Source organism: Geotrypetes seraphini, chromosome 9 (assembly GCF_902459505.1).
Source record: "Geotrypetes seraphini chromosome 9, aGeoSer1.1, whole genome shotgun sequence".
NCBI lineage: Eukaryota > Metazoa > Chordata > Amphibia > Gymnophiona > Dermophiidae > Geotrypetes > Geotrypetes seraphini.
Window position 1 is genome coordinate 64,419,375 of NC_047092.1, and position 19,483 is coordinate 64,438,857.

Below are 19,483 nucleotides of genomic sequence, written 5' to 3' on the forward strand. Positions count from 1 at the left end.
ATCGGATGGCTGGACATGTTAAAAACAACCAAGGGGATGACGCTGGAGGACTTTTCCAGATTAGCACAAAACCAATCTCTTTTTAGAGCTGTAATTCATCAAGTCGCTAGGACTCAAACACAAGTTGATGGCTTCTAACTATCTCCCCCTTTTACAAAGCTGTAGCATGGTTTTTAGTGCCAGCTGCGGTGGTAACAGCTCCGACGCGCATAGAATTCTTATGAGCATTAAAGCTGTTATTGCTGCGGCTGGCACTAAAAACCATACTATGGTTTTGTAAAAGAGGGATGGGAGTATTTGTCCTGCTATGTCAATATTCTATAGTGAGAAGTAGGCACCTACTTTCCTTTATATGAGGGGGTGCTGAACAGGGCTGTGGAGTCGGAGTCGAGGAGTCGGAGTCAGAGGAAATTTCGGGTACCTGGAGTCGAAGTCAGAAGTACAAAAAACTGAGGAGTCAGAGTCGGAACATTTATCTACCGACTCCATTTTTGAACTTGGCATACCAATCACGAGTGATTCTTTCAGCTATAGCACCCACTATATACACAGCACAAATGTTGCGAGCAGCTTCTGCGGCCTTAGAACCTTGATTAAAAGCAAAAAGAAGGTGGTGTCGAAAATGCTCATTTCTCTCAACTTGACATTCCATTTTAATGATCTGAAAATTAACCAGTGCTGTGGAGTCGGAGTCTGAAGTACAAAAAACTGAGGAGTCGGAGTCGGAACATTTATCTACCGACTCCACAGTCCTGGTGCTGAAAAGTTATCAGCCCAATCAATCAACTTCCTAAATTCTAAGCATTATTTTGCCACTGTAGCTGAAGAGTGTTATCTTATTTTATTAAGTGCCAATTTGCAGAATCAAAATTCTATGTTTTCACATAGTTTCATACCATTGATTGAACCCTATCCATATCATTCTCTTCTTGGTTGGCTGAGAACTTTTCAGCACTCCGACGTAGAATAGGCTCCAAATATGTGCTTTCCTGGTGCCTACTAAAAGGTTCCTTTTATAGCAGTGGTTCCCAACCCTGTCTTGGAGGACCACCAGCCAGTCAGTTTTTCGGGATAGCCCTAATGAATATGCATGAGAAAGATTTGCCTGTAATGGAGGTGACAGGCATGCAAATCTGCTCCATGCATATTCATTAGGGCTTAGGGCTATCCAGAAAACCTGAGTGGCTGGTGGTCCTCCAGGACAGGGTTGAGAACCACTGCTTTATAGAATAAGAGGCCCGTTCTATAAAGGGAAGTATAGAATACGTACATAACTGATATTAAGTGATTTAACTTAACAGGAGAGCCTCCTGTTAACTTTACATCCTGGTTAACTTTACATTTGTTAGATTCTTGATATACTGCTTTTCTGGGGTACAACCAACAAGTTTACACATTGTACATACAGGTATTTTTCTCTGTCTCTAGAGAGCTCACAATTAAAATATTTGGACTTGGGGTAATGGATAGTTAAGTGATTTGCCCAGGGTCACAAAGAGACCCAGTTCCACTGGTTCTCAACCCACTAAGCTAACCATTGAGTTCAGAATCATCTTAATAAGCAATACCCCTCCACTTGTACCTGCCTAACTGCTGATATTCAGTGGCACTAAGTGGAGCTTGGGCCCATTCTTAACTAGTTAGCTAACTAGTCAAGCGAGTGGCTAAAATTAGGATTGCAAAAGGGCTGTCCCACTGTAGACGCTGAGCTAACCAGGCAGCCATCTGAATTTTAGCTGGTGACCAGTTAACTTCTGGAGAGTAGCATCAGAGTTTCTGATGTTCCCTTCCTCTCCTGCAATCTGGCTCTCTCCTCCCTCCCATCCCCCAATGACAGGAAGACCCCCGACCACCAGCTAGATATTGAGTGCATTTGTTTTTAAGAACAAACACTCGCATCAGCCATAGAGTTGCTCTAAATCAGTGGTCTCAAACTCAAACCCTTTGCAGGGCCACCTTTTGGATTTGTAGGTACTTGGAGGGCCTCAGAAAAAAATAGTTAATGCCTTATTAAAGAAATGACAATTTTGCATGAGGTAAAACTCCTTTATAGTTTATAAATCTTTCCTTTTAGCTAGGGACTCCTTTTACAAAGCCGCGCTAGCGGAGTTAACGCACGTGACTTTTCATCACGCACTGGCCAAAAACTACCGCCTGCTCAAGAGGAGGCGGTAGCGGCTAGTGCGTCCGGCGGTTTACACGTGCTATTACGCGCGTTAAACCGCTAGCGTGCCTTTGTAATATTGTAATTTATTGCTAAAGAGACATATGATCAAGAAACTGTTTTATTTTACTTTTATGATAAACATACCGAGGGTCTCAAAATAGTACCTGGCGGGCCGCATGTGGCCCCCAGGCCGCCAGTTTGAGACCACTGCTCTAAATGGTTGTGCATAGACTGGGCAGCATAAGTGTGGCTTCTGCCTAGACTAAACCAGAGGTGTCCAACCTTTTGGCTTCCCTGGGCTGCATTGGCCGAAAAAATGTTTCTGGGGCCGCACAAATGCGCAAACACTGCAGCAAGACGGTAAACACCCGGGGGCAGCAGAGTAAAATACTGCATCGACCTTGACCGGGGCCGCACAAAATACTTCACGGGGCCGCAGGTTGGACACCCTAGCCTAGACTCTTCCTGTGTGAACATCCACCAGCAAAGTATGTGGTATTGTAGATATGCACATACTTACCGAAAGTGCATAGCCAGATATTGTCTATATACAATGGATCCATATTTGTTTAAATGACTAGATTATGGACATTTATGTGCATACACACTGCCTAAATCTATGTAGCTCCTTATAGAATTACCTCCCATATGCTTAGTTTTTCTTCTAGATACACCACTGAGCCAATTTGACTGCTCCAGTGAAAAAGTTGTCTTTTAACCAGGTCATCAATGTTAGAAATAGTTAGGTTTCATTAGCTCTCTGGCATGCTGTGTGACACATTTTTTTCCTGGGTTATATAGGTCAGTGGTTCCCAACCCTGTCCTGGAGGACCACCAGGCCAATCGGGTTTTCAGGCTAGCCCTAATAAATATGCATGACAGAGATTTGCATATAATGGAAGTGATAGGCATGCATATCTGCTCCATGCATATTCATTAGGGCTAGCCTGAAAACCCGACTGGCCTGGTGGTCCTCCAGGACAGGGTTGGGAACCACTGATATAGGTAATAAGCATATCTAATTTTAAAAAAATGAGTCACTGAAACGACCAGGTTAAAAAGCACTAATGAACATGTCATGGTAACATTAGTGCTTTTAAATTAATTTCAGTTGATTTTCACCTTGTTATTTTAGGGGATACATGTACGCTTCTACTGTCCTTGCAGGAAATATTTTTGGGGGTGGGGGGCTGATGAGGAGAAATACTCTTCAGGTGCCTTCTGGATACTCAAACAGAAACTGCATATATGCCATCCAGCTGGTCTTTACCTTCTGTTATTTACTATGTTACTGTTATATTATAAAAGGAGCTGGTGCTAAAACCCAGGCTAAGCATTAGTAAAGGAGGGGGTTAATAAATAATGACAGTATACTCCATTTCTGAATCATATCATTTTGAACTGCTTTGATTGTTGTTATTAACAAATAAGTGGCAAATAAAATCTTGTATAAATAAATGTATTTGTAAGACACAAACATCCAAAACCTAGGAACTGATGTAGAGAGCTCCTGAGGACAGAAATGCATAGACGGTACTGGCCGCATGATGCAGAAACACGTTCAGTACGGGATCAGTTCATGCAGTCGACACTGGTGCACAGCATATTAAAAATCAGACTTGGCTATTCTGTCCTGACGCAGAGAAATACAGAGCATATTTTAAGGTGAGCCCAATGCAAAACTTTTGCCCAAAAGAGGGTATACAAGGATTAGCTAACTCTTGTGCATTCTGAGCAGAAAAACTAATAGTCCCCTCTTCGGGCCTCCCCCTCCCAAAAATATGTTCAGCACCCTGTTCCTATCCCTGAGATAACTCCCCATTCCCACCCCCCCATGATGACCCTTACTACCCTTCCCCCCCCAAATACCCCCAGTTTCTATTGGCATGCACCTAAACTCCTGATCCTACCAAAATATCCATGGTGCCTAGCGGCACCCATTCAACTCCTTATTTATCAGGCTGACCCTACACTGTGCATCTCAGGATGCAATGTGTAGGGTCTGCCATCACTCTTGCCTCTTACAGGTATATGGTGGGGCCAAGAGGTGTCATAGAGGGTGAAGTGGGTGCTGCGAGTCACCAGGGATATTTTTGAATGTGGCGTAGGGGTGTGGTGTGAGTGCCACTAGACACCATGAATATATCTATTTTTTTTTTTTGGGGGGGGGGGAGGTCAGGGTTGTGGGTATCTTAACCTGATCCTCACAAAAAATTAAGTCAGGTCAAGGAGGCCACTAGGCTACCAAGGATTTTTAAAGGGGCTGATGCAGACCTAGCAACTTCTTTTTTCGATGTCCCCCTCTTGTCAGTGCATGAGCTATGGATTCTTGCATGTTTTTAAAGATGGCAGTAAATTTTCACTCATTGCTTACCGCATCTCTACAATAAATTTTGTAGCACAATCTGTGCTCTAAGCTATCAAATTTAGCTCTACTGCATGGCTTTCTACATCAACCAATCAGTTCTTACAGGAAATTTTACTGTGTTTAACTCTCTTAACTACTTTTTGCTAGTTGTGATCCTAGGTGGCTAAGGCTTAGGAAGTTGTGTGAAGTGGTTGTGTGGCTGAATTCTGAGAATGGTTGTGAAGGAAATGAACATAAGTTTGGAAGTTTATTATGCTGGTGATTGTGAGTGATTATAATAGTTAGATCTCAGAGCCCACAGAGTTATTTTGTTCTAAGGAAAAAAAAAAGTTGTGAGTGTCTGGTGAGACGCTGTGGAGCGTAGAAGGTTTATAAGAGAAATTCCACTTACACAATCTTAAAAATATTTTTGTTAGAGGAAAAGAAATATCTAAAAACTTATGGCCTCTGTTACAAAGCTGCGCTAGCAGCTGCGCTGCGCTGCGCTAACGGCCTAGAAGCCCATAGAGATTTAAAGGGCTTGGGGGCTATTACCGCACCGCTTTGTAAAAGAGGCTGTTAGTGATGACATAAGAATAGCCATACTGGGTCCATCCATCTAGCCCAGTAGCCTGTCCTCAGGGTGGCCAATCCTGGTCACCAATATCTGGCAAAAGCAACATTCCATGCTACCTACCGATCCAGGGCAAGCAGTGGCTTCCCCCATGTCTGTCTCAATAACAGACTATGGATTTTTCCTCCAGGAAATTGTCCAAACCTTTTTAAAAACCAGCTGCATTAACCGCTCTTACCACAATTTCTGGCAAGGCATTACAGAGTTTAACTATTCTCTGAGTGAAAAAAATATTTTCTCCTATTTGTTTTAAAGGTGTTTCCCTGTAACTTCAGTGAGTGTCCCCTAGTCTTTGTAATTTTTGACGGAGTAACAAAAAATAAATTGATCCACTAGTACCCGTTCTACACCACTCACTTTAAACTGTGGTCATTTGGGGCCAGATTCTGTAAAGGACGTCTAACTTTAGGCATCCACAATGTGGACATCCATTGACTTAGGTGTCCAAATAAAGTGGATAATAAGTCCAATTAATGACTTTAACAAGCATTAACTGGAACTTAGATGTCCAAACGTTGGACGCGATTCTCAAAATAGATGTCCACAATTTTGTGGATGTCTATCGGAAAAAGTTGCACCTAAAAATAGGTGTGGGTGTAGCTTTGATTTGGACGTCCATTTACAGACTTGCATGCCGCTCAGCGCCCGAATGCAGGTGTTACAAATCCAGGTCTACTTTTTATCGTGAGCTGGGTGCTAGGTGGACGTGATGCGAGTGAGGTGGACGTGACTTAGGCGTCATTTAGATATGCCATAGGTGTCCGTTTATAGGTGAACAGGGCTTTTATTTTTGGGGTATAGAGGACTCCAGGTTGATATTAAGCTCAAAATATGTTTAATAATGCATTACTTAAACAAAGCATATATATCATACTAAACTTCTATTTTTGTGCTAAAGAGGACTCCTATTTGATAATAGTAAAAGATATTTAATAATGCATTCATTACTCAAGCAAAGCACATGAAAAAAAAATATATTGCATGCTAAACCTCATTTCCAAAAGGCTAAGAAAAGAAAAAGAGATACACTACTCACAATGGCTGTGCTTCAAAACAAGTGGATGTGTCTGATGCACAATCTTGACATCATCAATATGTACTTAGATGGCAGAATGCCACAAAAAAAATAATAGGAACCCTTGCCTAAACAAAAGCTCCTGTGGCTCAGTGGTGAAAGGCACTGCTTCTATCTTCCACAGGTCATGGGGTTAAATCCCCACAACCCCCCCCCCCCCCTAGTACCTTAACAGCTTCTTTTTGGTCTCATAACAGAGTATGGATTGTGGACTTTGTCATTTACATTTGCATTCTGCCCTTCTTCTTTGTCACAACAGTATGTCTTTCTTTCCACCATATTTGACACCAATAGAACCTCATGTTTCAATTTAGCTGCTCCTACACTTTGGAACAGCTTTCTCCAATACCTCCAGTCTGAGATATCACTTGAAAAATTTACATCCTTATTTTCAGTCTTTCCTATCTACTTTGCAGGACCAGTACCCCTAAGTTCTGAGGGAGTGCTTAAAAGTTCTCAGCCCAGCCAAGAAGAGAATGATGTGGATATGGCTCAATTAATAATCTGAAACAATATAAAAACATAGAATTTTATTTCTGAAAATTGGCACTTAACAAAATAACACTCTTTTTCAGCTACAGTGGCAAAAATGCTCAAAATTTAGGAAGTTGGTTGGGCTGAGAACTTTGCAGTGCCGCCTCATATCTTATCTGGGTTCTCTATTGCAGTGATTCCCAACCCTGTCCTGGAGGACCACCAGGCCAATCGGGTTTTCAGGCTATCCTTAATGAATATGCATGAGATAAATTTGCATATAATGGAAGTGACAGGCATGCAAATATGCTCCATGCATATTCATTAGGGCTAGCCTGAAAACCCGATTGGCCTGGTGGTCCTCCAGGACAGGGTTGGGAACCACTGCTCTATTGCTGATCGTGTTGGTGTCTAGAAGAACAAGAACAATGCTGCTTGGGACAATATTTCTCTTGTGGTCACCCTTCTTAAATTTCTCTTGTAAACATTCATTTCACTTATATCTGTATCAATCTACTGAATGTAACTTTGGTCCTTTACGTCCATACTTAATTTTATATCCCCCCTCCCCCCATTATTCTCTATAGTGAATTTGTAAATTGCTTAGATTGACTGTGTATCAAATACTTTTGATATTGATCTTGAACCATTAACTCATACTTGTTTAGCACAGGTTGCATTTATGCTAGATGACTTAAGGCATGATATTCAAAATGATCTAGCCAGCCGCTGACCTGGCCAATCAGGGACTTCCATAGACTCCTCCCTAAGGATGTCCTTGATTGGTTCAGGTGCCTCAGGCCCCTCCCAAGGGAGGAGCCAATCAGGGCCTTAGGCCTCTTCCTGTGCATCACATGATACACCGGGGAGAGGCCTAAGGCCCGCACTGGGCAGGAGCAGGCAGGAGGGGCATACCTGCTCCCAATGTAAAGGTACTGGGGGAACAGCAGGAGGGAGTGGGCATCTCTCCTGCTATATCTAAGTTCAGCCAGGGAGAGGGGGCCAATGACAGGAGGGAGTTGGCATCCTGCCATATTTAAGATCGGCAGGGGATGACTGGTGGCAAGAGGGAGTGAGCATCCCTCCTGCCATTTTGGGGGGTTTGGGTGGGGAGGGAAGGGGGGGGTACTGTCGGGAAGCTTTTTTTTCCCCATTTTTAAAAATTGGGCAGACATTTTGTGTGTGTAATACACGCAAAATATCTCTGCCATTAAAAAAGAAACCCCGGCAGAAGCCCTCACAGTAGCGACAGGAGGCTGCTTCTCTTGTCCCTACTGTCAGGGCCCTGTGCATGTCTCAATCGCTAACTGAGCGACTGAGTCGGTGGGTTTACATGCAATGATCTGCACCTCTGTGCAAATCATTTGCAACAGCGAATTGGCCAACAGCGATTGAGTCGCTATATTTAGTGAACCTGGGCTTTTGTCCTTACAGATTGGGGTAATATCTTGCAGAATAGACACTGGGTTACATCTAGCCATCTTCTGAAGGCAAATGGCCAGAGTTTCTCAGAGTTTAAAGCTACATTTTATTCTAAATCCAGCAAAAATCAATCATATCTTGATTCAGGCAATATTTATTTGGTTTTAAATCCCGTCCTCCCAGGAGAGCTCAAGTTTATATACATAATACAATAAAGCGTATTTATACAAAGTAATGGCATGGTAGGACATTGTCTGACAAAGTTGGCAAAACGTAGTTAAAGCATGGTAAAACAACATGATAAAACACGGTATGGTGAGACATAGCATGATGAGCATAAGTTTAAGTTTATTAGGATTTTATATACCGCCTATCAAGGTTTTCAAAGCGGTTTTACAATCAGATACTCAAGCATTTTCCCTATCTGTCCTGGTGGGCTCACAATCTGATACTCAAGCATTTTCCCTATCTGTCCTGGTGGGCTCACAATCTATATAACGTACCTGGGGCTATGGAGGATTAAGTGACTTGCCCAGGGTCACAAGGAGCAACACAGGGTTTGAACCCACAACCCCAGGGTGCATAATATGGCAAAACAAAGCATAGATAACATAGTATGACACACCTAACATGATAGAATCTGGCACGGTAGACATGGGATGGCAAACTTTGTGTAGTAGACATAGCATGAGAATTCATACCATAGTATGGCAAATATAGCGTGGATGATACAACGTATCGTAGAGTGAGAGTAAAGGTGACAATATGATAGTATGTGGCAAAGGTATGACAAAAACATGACATGGTCACAGTAAGGTGGGATCTTGCACAGTGGAGGCTAGGTAATATATACAGTATATGCATCCTTTTTAAAGATACCAGGAAGAACTATAATGACAACCCATTCTGACTGCAGCTGTGCTTATACAACATTCATTACATTAAAACGTAATAGGTTTCCTAGTTCATCATCCAACTTACTGTCTGCCTTACATCTCAGCTGCGCTGAACGTATAAGAAAAAGCGACGAATAGAAAGAGTTTATACCTGCTGTTCAACATTTTCTGCCAAAGCCTGTATTCTGTGCGTGCATCCCACCGGCTCGACTTTTTTTGTATTCGTTTTGCGGCGCTCAACCCGGTCACGTGACCATATCTGCTCGGCAGAACTTAAAGGAACCGCAGCTACAATAGGTGAGGCTGCCGGACAGGGGTCGAGCTGGAAACAGGGGCCTGTCCTCCTTTTCCGCCCAGCAGTGCCAGAAAGGTCGAGCACTCCCTGCTTGCCTCGTCCGACGGGGACCGAGGCCTGGGCCCTATTTCCGTTCATCGGTCCCGGAGAGGGCAATTGCTCCCTGCCTGGCGTGCGGGACCGATGGCGTGACATGACGCCCGGCTGGAAGAAACTTGGCTTGGTAAGAAGGCAAAGCGGATCGCCGAGGCTGACCCCCTGATAAGTTATTTATCTGAACACAAGGGGGAAAAATAAGTGAAATGATCTGAGGCCAGATCCTAGAGAGAGACAGAAGGAACGCAGGTTGCATCCTTGTCCATCTACTGCTGGGAGGAAGAGGAGGAGGAGGAAGGGCAGAAGGCGAGCGTCAGGAGGGCGTGGACCTGCCAGCACGCTCGCTGAGATTTAGTACAACATGACTGCTCGGTCACCGTGAAGCCCTACTACGTCCAACGAATTCGCTTTGCTATTAATATACACATATCACACTGATTAGAATCTTGGTAAGTAGACATATCATCTACACGGCATATAAGAATCTCTCTCAGTTATAAAGTACAAGTCCGGCCTTCTTCCTATGATCCGGTACTATAGCAAGATGCTTTACACATCAATTTGAATGCAGGACCTGCCGTTCCGGGTAGCATATTATGGCCGATTGCTTAGGTAAACTGAAGTGTTACAGGCTGACTAAACTGCAGTTAAAAATATCTCTGCCCTTTATCAAATGACAGTAACTCTATCTGAAAGTGTTATGGGGGAAAAGTCTGTCTGTGACGTAGGCTGTTTAACTTAAAGCTGCAGTTTGGGGGCATTATCAAAATGTAGTTATAAACATGACAGATCAAAAAAAAAAAATGTTTTTTTTGTGGATTAAGTTATAAGTTTGAACATGCCGGATGCAGTCGAGCAGGTTCCCATGTTCTGTGTTCACAGTCTTAACTCGTTTTATTTCTAAAAAATGGTAAAAGGTTTGCCTTTTACTAAGATAGGGCTACAGAACAAGAGAAAGATACCACACAAAAAGTACAGTAAAGGTCTTATCTGCTCATACATAGAGCAAAGCCACCCATGGTGATATTGGGTCCCCAGTGTCCACTCTACTGAATAAGCTTTATAAGGCCCCATCCTGTCTGTGCCTAGGTGCTTCAGTCTGCAATACATACTAAACTCTGAGGACTTTCCTAGAGATCACACTCCACAGGTGACCCTTGAGGGAAGGAATGCTGGCCTAGTGCCTCACCCTCAGTAAGCCTGGTTCTAAGAGAGAGGTTGCAGAGGCTCAGCATATATACTTTGCATATACAGTAAAACCTTGGTTTGTAAGCATAATTTGTTCCAGAAGTATGCTTGTAATCTAAAGCACTCGTATATCAAAGCAAATTTCCCCAAAAGAAATAATGGAAACTCAGACAATTCGTTCACAACCCAAAAACTTTAAGACAAAATACTATACGTACTTGTATTGCAAGACCTCGCTCATTTAGAATAGCCACTACACTCCTGCAACATCAGAGAGAGAAGAACCATCGGCTCAGTTGTGATGATGTGACGTGTGTATACGGCATGTACTCTTATTGCAAGACTTTGCATGTTTAGAACAGTCACTACACTCTTGCAGCGTCAGAGAGAGAAGAATCATCGGCTCAAGTTTCAAGTTTATGATGTGTGTATACTGTATGATCTTGCTTGTATATCAAGTTAAAATTTAATCAAATGTTTTGCTTGTCTTGCAAAACACTTGCAATCCAAGGTTTTACTGTATTTGCTTGAGGAGAAAGCTGTTGACTAAAAGGCTTCTTTGGATCTGTTTAGGACCTTTTTGAGACTTTGGGGAGTAGTAAGTGGGATAGAGGCCTGGAAAACTCTTAAGTCAAGCCAAGCACACTATACTTCATGGGAGTGTGAATCCTCTCACTCAAGCGCTCCTTGAGGAGAGACCTCTGACTAGTTTCAGCCTCTTAGTTTGAGAATGAACTCTAAGGACTTTCTTAGAGATCAGACTCCACAGGTGATCCTTGAGGTTAATTTCATCCTGCCCACACCAAGGTGGAGCTTTTTTGGCTCTTCAAGTGTTGCATTCAGGAATAGGGCATTGCTTTGGTCAGTTTTTTTGTTCTTTCTTTTTTCTTCCAGGTGTAAGTACTTCTGCAACCACAGTATGGCTGGGAAACACCAAAGCTGCTGTTCAGGTTATAGCGTCTGTCTCTGTGCAGACAGAAAATGTTACCCAGGCAGAGGGAGTGGTTCCGTGTGCAAGCTGTTTTCAGCTTGGATCCCTCATCAAGGAAGTAAAGGAACTGAGAGAGGAGGTGGCAAGACTGAGAAGCATCCGTGAGAATGAGAGGTACATCAATGAATTGATTCATGAGGTGTCAAAAGATTTCCACCAGTGGGGAAGAAGAGGTTGTTCTGAGGCAAGACAGCTGGACTCAGATTATAGAACCGTGCGAGATTGGTACTGTGACTTTACCTGCCCTTGAACTGAAGAACCGGTATGCTGCCTTGGAAGTGGAGGAGATGAGAGCATCCCAGGTAGAGGAAAGACCAAAGCTTGAAATCCCCAAAATTGCTGGATCTATTACCACTACGAGACGTAAGGTAGTGGTGGTTAGCGATTCCCTTCTGAGGGGTACAGAAGCATCCATCTGCAGACCTAGACATGATGTACTGGGAGGTATGCTGTCTGCCTGATGTCAAAATCCAAGATGTTACGGAGAGATTGCCAAGACTCATTAAGCCTGATTACTATTATCTGATACTACTCATCCATGTTGGCACTATGATACTGCCAGGTACCCCTATGAATGTATTGAAAGTGACTTTTTGCCTCTGGGAGAGAAGGTAAAGCAGTCAGGTTTGTAGGTGGTATTCTTGTCCATCCTCCCTGTCGAAGGTAAAAGTCAGTATGCAACCTGGAGATGAATGTGTGGCTATGTGGATGGTGTCATTGAGAGCATTTTAGCTTCCTGAACTATGGGATAATTTTCCAAGGGCTGCTGAGCAGGAATGGTAAATATCTATCAAAGGAGGGAAGAAGTGTCTTCGGCGGTAGGCTAGCTAATCTACAGAAGAAGGCTTTAAACTAGAAGTGATGATGCAGCAGGGTGATCAAAGCCCCCAGGTGAGTATAAGTCCTCAGGTAAGTAAATCTCTGAATACCTCTACATGGATAGGAAAAGGGGGCAATATCTGGAAAGCAGTATAAACTAATGCTCAAAGTATGGGAAATAAGATTCTAGATCTAGAAGCTGTGATGGACGAAGATGAATTGGATATAATGGCATTCACAGAGACGTGGTTTACAGAGATCCATGATTGGGATGTAGTTATACTGGGCTATCCTGTCAGGAAAGACAGGATAGGAAGAAAAGGAGGGGGGAGTAGAGTTATATGTTAAAGATCATATTAAAGCCACACAATTGCAGGATCTACAAGGCAAGGAAGAGGGACTGTGGATCAATTTGGAAAGAGGGAATGGTAAATATATTTACATTGGTGTGATATACAGACCTCCTTCACAGATGGAAGAAGTGGACAGATTTAATACTAGAAATTCAGAATATATCTAAAAAAGGGGAAGTTTTACTAATAGGTGATTTTAACACGCTTTGGGGAATCCCTATTGTGGGGTCTTCTACAAGGAGAACTGTTCCAGCAGTTGGTAATGGAACCCATGTGGGAGGGGATCAAACTGAACTTAATGCTTACAAACTGGGAAAGTGTTTCTGATGTTACAGTGGGTGACCATCTGGCATCCAGTGATCACTGCATGGGACAGTTTAATATTAAAATGGGCATAGAGAGGCTCTTTCAAAAGTAAAGGTTCTAGATTAAACTTACTTTGAATGGATGGGGGGATTATGTTGAGGAATTGTCTCCATGGGAATGTCTGAAAGGAGTAGAAATGCAGTGGGCAAAACTGAAAGGAGTTATTGTAAGGGTGACAAACCTTTTTGTGAGGCAAGTAAGTAAGAGGAAAAGAAGGTTGCTTTGATTCTCAAAAGTAGTAGCTGAGAAGGTAAGGGATAAGATCAATTTTCATAAACTGCAAAAGATCGCAGAAAGAGGAAGACAGGCTAAAATATCTGGAAAAGTTAAGAGAGGCTGGTCAGATAGTCAGGAAAGCATTGATACAAATGGAAGGAAAAATAGCAGACACGGTAAAACGGGGAGACATTTTTTAGATAAATCAGTGATAGAAAGAAGTGCAAAAGTGGCATTGTGGGACTCAGAAGTGAAGGAGAGGAATATGTAGAAGCTGATAAAGAAAAGACTGAATTGCTTAACAAATATTTCTATTCTGTGTTCACGGCTGAAGTACCAGGGGTGGGACCACAGAAGACAAATGTGAATAGGGATGGAGGAGTGGTAAACCCGGATTGATTTTCAGAGGGTTGTGTTTGTGAGGAGCTAGCTAAATTAAAGGTAGACAAAGCGATGGGGCCTGATAGTGTACATCCGAGGGTGCTGAAGGAACTTAGGGAAGTTCTGGTGGTTCCGCTGACTGACCTTTTCAATGCTTCTTTAGAGTCTGGAGTGGTACTGGAGGACAGGAGAAGGGCATATGTGATCCCTCTAAACAGAAGTGGAAGTAAGGAAGAAGTAGGGAATTATAGGCCAGTAAATCTGACTTCTGTGGTAAGCAAATTAATGGAAATGCTTTTAAAACAGAATGATAAAGTTTCTGGAATCCTGTGGATTACAGGACCGGTGGCAAAATGGATTCACTAGAGGTAGGCGTTGTCAGACAAATCTGATCAATTTCTTTGATTGGGTGACTAGAGAATTGGATAGAGGGAGTGCACTAGATGTGGTGTATTTAGATTTTAGCAAAGCACTGACAGTGTTCCACATAGATGTCTAATAAATAAAATGAGTGCCCTCAGGATGGGGCCCCAAAGTGATGGACTAGGTCAAGAACTGGTTGAGTGGAAGATGACGGAGGGTAGAGGTTAATGGAGATCACTCTGAGGAAAGGGATTTTACCAGTAGTGTGCCTCAAGGTTCTGTTCTTGGGTCTGTTCTTTTTAACATTTTTATAAGCGATATTGCTGAAGCCTGAAGGGCTGTCAGGTAAGATTTATCTCTTTGCGGATGATAGCAAAAATCTACAATAGAGTAGACACTCAGGTGTGAATAACATGAAGAAAGACCTAGAGAAGCTTGGTCTGAAATTTGGCAGCTAGAATTTAATGCTAAGAAATGCAAGGTCATGCATTTGGACTGTAAAACCCCAAAGGAATGGTACAATTAGGGGATGAAGAACTTATGTGCACGACAGAAGAACGGGACTTGGGTGTGATTGTATGTGATGATCTTAAGGTGGCCAGACAGGTTGAAAAGATGATGGTGAAAGCTAGAAAGATCCTAGGGTACATAGGAAAAGGTATGGCCAGTAGGAAAAAGGAGGCATTGATGCCCCTGTATAAGACTGGTGAGACCTCATTTAGAATATTGTTACATTACATTACATTAGGGACTTCTATTCCGCCTATACCTTGCAGTTCAAGGCGGAATACAAAAGAGCTAACTGGACATTTCCAGTGAAGTTACAACAGTTTTGGGGTTTTTGTTGTTTTTTTTTTTGTTACAAGGGAGGAGAGGTACCTGGATTAATTCCGGAAGAACTTGCAAATTGGATATTAAATTGACTGTACATTACTGTGTGATATAACAAATAGATTACAGTTAGAGTACAAATAAGATTATGTTACATTTCAGGGATCTGAATACTTGGTTGGTGTTGTGTACAATTCTAGAGACCGCTTCGTCATAAAGATATAAAAAAGATGGAGTCGGTCCAGAGGAAGGCTACTAAAATGGTGTGTGGTCTTCGTCATAAGGCTTATGAGGACAGACTAAAAGATCTCAATATGTATACTTTAGAGCAGTGGTCTCAAACTCAAACCCTGTGCAGGGCTACATTTTGGATTTGTAGGTGCTTGGAGGGCCTCAGAAAAATAGTTAATGTCTTATTAAAGAAATGACAATTTGAGGTAAAACTCTTTATAGTTTCTAAATCTTTCTTTTTGGCTAAGTCTTAATAATAATATTGTCATTTATAGCTAAAGAGACATATGATCAAGAAACTTTTATTTTACTTTTGTGATTATGATAAATGTACCGAGGGCCTCAAACTACTGTACTACCTGGCGGGTCGCATGTGGCCCCCGGGCTGCGAGTTTGAGAGACGTTTTAAATACCTACGTGGCATAAATGCACATGAGTCGAGTCTCTTTCATTTGAAAGGAAGCTCTGGAATGAGAGGTCAAAGGATGAAGTAAGAGGTTATAGGCTCAGGCATAATCTAAAGAAATACTATTTTACAGAAAGGGTTGTAGATGTGTGGAACTGTCTCCTGGAGGACGTGGTGGATGGTAGATGTGTGGAACGGTCTCCTGGAGGAAGTGGTCTGGAATTCAGACTGTCGGAATTCAAGAAGGCATGGGATAGGCACGTGGGAGAGGAAGAGGAATAGGGAGAGGAAGAGATAATAGTTATTGCAGATGGGCAGACTAGATGGGCCATTTGGCCTTTATCTGCCATCATGTTTGTTTCTAATCAGTCACCTGTGTTTAGATATAAAATAATATAAAAGGTATAACACCCCTTTTTAATTTTGTTGCAGCTTATGCCTGGAAATGAGCTTTGAGTAAACAGTGGCATAACCACCAGTTTTGACTCAAATCCACCAAGAATTATGGCACTCTTGCTGCAGCTGCTGGGAATCCCCAAGCCCTACCAATTAGAGACCTTCTGATCCAGGTGGCATCCAGCAGCATGTCCCTAAATGGTACACCATCAAATGCACGTCCTACTAAGTGCGCATACGACAATGACTAACCGTCAGTTGTGCTAGTTTTAGGGTAAGGTTTAGATGAGGATTATGTGAACCCTTGGGGTTCCCATAATCCTCAACTAAACCTTACCCTAACACTATATACCAAGTGAATATTGTGAGTATAGTGGGGGGGGGGGCCCAATCCCCAATCCCCCTCAAAAAGGCATAATCCTCAAAAAGACAAAATAGTATCTGCTGTATGGAGTGCATTTGTCAGGGCGCCATTGTCGTGTGCGCACTTAGGGCTTAATTGTGCGCGCATTTGACGGGTCACGCCCTAAATTGATGCTGGTGCTGACACAGACCTCCTTCCCTCAGTTTTAGTGCATGTGCAAACACAGCCTTTCAGCAGTGGCCTCAGCCTAAAGACACTGCTGTGGACTGCTGCTTGGAAGAGCTCTAGCTGCTGATGGAGGGGGAGGCCTTCAGTTGGTGGGGCGTGGGGTATCCCCACCAGCTCAGGTATTTATATTTTGAAGGGTGGAAAGCATGGGGCAGGTGATGGAGAAAATATCATTCCCATTTATCTTGGGCTCAAGCCCACCCAAAACCATCTGGCTATGCCACTAGAAATAGATCTACTCTTTGAGAATCACTAGGAGCTTGTGACCCAGTATTGGAGAAAGAAAATCGATGAGGCAGTACACAGCTTGCTTTAGAACAAGCCAGTCAGTGCATTAACAATTGGGCGGGGATATAAATGAATAACAACCTTTGCATTGTGGAATGAAACACTTCCCCTGAAGAAGCCATTTAACAGTGAAATGGACAGGCCAAAGTTTCGTTGGCAACAAACTAAGTGCTATCTTTATTATACAATAGCTGGCTTTTAAAAAAAATGCAATATGTTAAAGGTTCTATTCCAAAAATGACAATTATTTAAGGAATATTACCTTGAAACTGCCAGTAACCGATCACATAAATATTTCCATTTTTTGCACATAAATTTAGGTGTAATTTACATGAACAAAAAAAGAAAAAATATACTGGGGTTTTATGACCAATGATGATGTTCAAGGCCCCATTAAAGTGTTTTTGCTTTTAGCTTTTTCAAACACTTGGGCATTTGAGGTTTTTCCCAAGTTTGCTTAGTGATAGAAATAGAATCGCTTGCATTACTAACAGATATTGTTATATCCGTCATCATTTTAACCTAAAGTGGTCAACAGTGATTCACAAAATAATTCACAAATGTGTATTAAGTATTTAGGCAGGCAAGGGATAGGAGCCACTCAGGATCCAGGTAGACAGGCGGTTGGAACAAATCACAGAAACCTACCAAGGAGTTTGTTTTGCCAACAGGAAGTCAGTCCTACAGAGGTATTTTAAATACTGTAGTCAATAGAGATGGGATGTAATTTGTAATAATAATAATTATTTCTTTTATACTGCTATACCGTGAGGTTCGAAGCGGTTTACAATAAAGATACAAAAAAGATGCAATAAAATAAAATAAATGAAAAAAAGTACTTAGAAATTCCCTGATTGTCCCGAATCTAGCTAAAGTACCTGAGAAAATAATTATTAGACTATGAAGTTAGAATAGATAAAGACAAAGATAAATACATAGGATGTTTTTTTCTGTAAACATTATAAAGAAACTATTTCTAGTTACATTACAAAGAGAGTTACAATTACATAGGCAGTACTTAACAGAGTAAATTATATATCATTGGAAAATTAAATCTGGTTACATTACTTAGAGGCTTGACTGATTTCATTTGACACTATTGATCATAATTTACTCTTACAACATCTTCGAACAATAGGTATAACTGAGCAAATACTGGACTGGTTTTCTTCAAATCTTGCAGATCGATCTTCTACGGTTGTCTTCAACAAAACATCATCTGACCACTTCCCTAACGAGTTTGGTATACCACAGGGATCTATTCTCACCACTTTTGTTTAATATCTTTCTAGCACCTCTACTTACTTTAGGTCAATTTTCTATGTTAGCGTATGCAGACGATATCCAATTAGTGCATCAGATAGATCTAGAGAATGCCAACAAGATATTTGCAATTAACTCAAAAATGGAACAAAACAGAAACTGGCTGAATGAGAATATGTTGGCAATGAACATTAATAAATCAAAAACAGTGCTCTTTGCGTCTAAGAATGGACTTACTCTTTCTAGCCCTATTTCAATTCCACTATTCAATTCCACTACAAATAGTAACTTTAATAAAATTGTTGGGCGTCATACTAGATTCTCAACTATCCTACCATGATCAAATTAGCGCAGTGGTTCAGAAATGCTTCCACAGGCTGCATATGATATGCTCTCTTACAAAAATTCTTGATTCCTCTTCTATTAACATCTTAATACATTCATTGGTGATCTCATATCTAGACTACTGTAATGCACTTTACAAATACATCAATGAAGATCATCACTAACTTCAAAAAATATGACCATATAACTCTGTTATTAATAAAAGACCACTGGTTACCAATTGGACACAGAATTGCAATCAAAATTCTTCTATTAACCTTAAAAACTCTAACATACACCCCATCAAGATCTCTAAGATCTGCTTCACAACCTCTTATCTATTCCTTCTATAAACCATATCAATACGATGCGTACAACCATTTTTTCAGTCACAGCTCCATCGCTATGGAATGCTGTCCCTGTTCTCCTAAGAGAAGAAATGTCATTGGTATGTTTTAAATCAAAACTAAAGGCACTTTTATTTAAGGACACCCACAATATACAACCGTCCTTGTTAGGACAACATGTAAATACCCTCTCCCCATGTTTTTACCTGATATGTTTCTTTCTTTTTTTGATATTGTAGTTCTTACCCTTTACCTTCTGTATCTGTAAGTCTGTCTAACTAAATTATAGTCTAGAGCAGTATAAAGCAAACTGTGTGCCAAGACACACTGGCGAGGAGGAGGAGAGTCGTCCATGGTGGCTGACTTCCTACAGGATGTGCCTTGCATGGCGATGGTATACCCAATTCTGTTTCATCAACAAATGAAGAGCAGAAAAAAACATATTCATTCACTAATAGGGCTCATTCATTGTTGCATTTGTCCGGGTCTTGCCACATCTGAGTAAGTGGCACTGACATTTCAGCTACTCAGATGCAGCAAGACTCGGACAGCTACAGCAATCGATATACCAGTTGCGGAAGCCTAAGAGAACAAAGAGGGCACGCTCTTAATGACATTGCCTTCAAAACAAAAATGAAGACTAACCAAAATAAAACAAAACAGTATGTCGCAAGCAATGCAGGAAACAAAACAAAATGAAAAATTTGGGCTTCCCATTCCTC

General features: G+C 41.7%; 1 protein-coding gene across 7 annotated transcripts in view; it reads left to right on the forward strand.

The window, feature by feature from the left end:
* Positions 1 to 9,112: 9,112 nt before the first annotated feature.
* The window catches only part of TMEM117 (transmembrane protein 117), a 649,075-nt gene continuing 638,704 nt past the window's right edge, over positions 9,113 to 19,483 (forward strand). For 2 of the 7 annotated variants that reach the window (XM_033959431.1, XM_033959429.1), the window contains exon 1: positions 9,150 to 9,855. The gene's annotated coding sequence lies outside the window, so the exon portion shown is untranslated. Of the gene's footprint in view, positions 9,856 to 19,483 lie in introns of all 7 variants that reach the window. The other 5 variants (XR_004540699.1, XM_033959432.1, XM_033959428.1 and 2 more) reach the window with 4 other exon arrangements.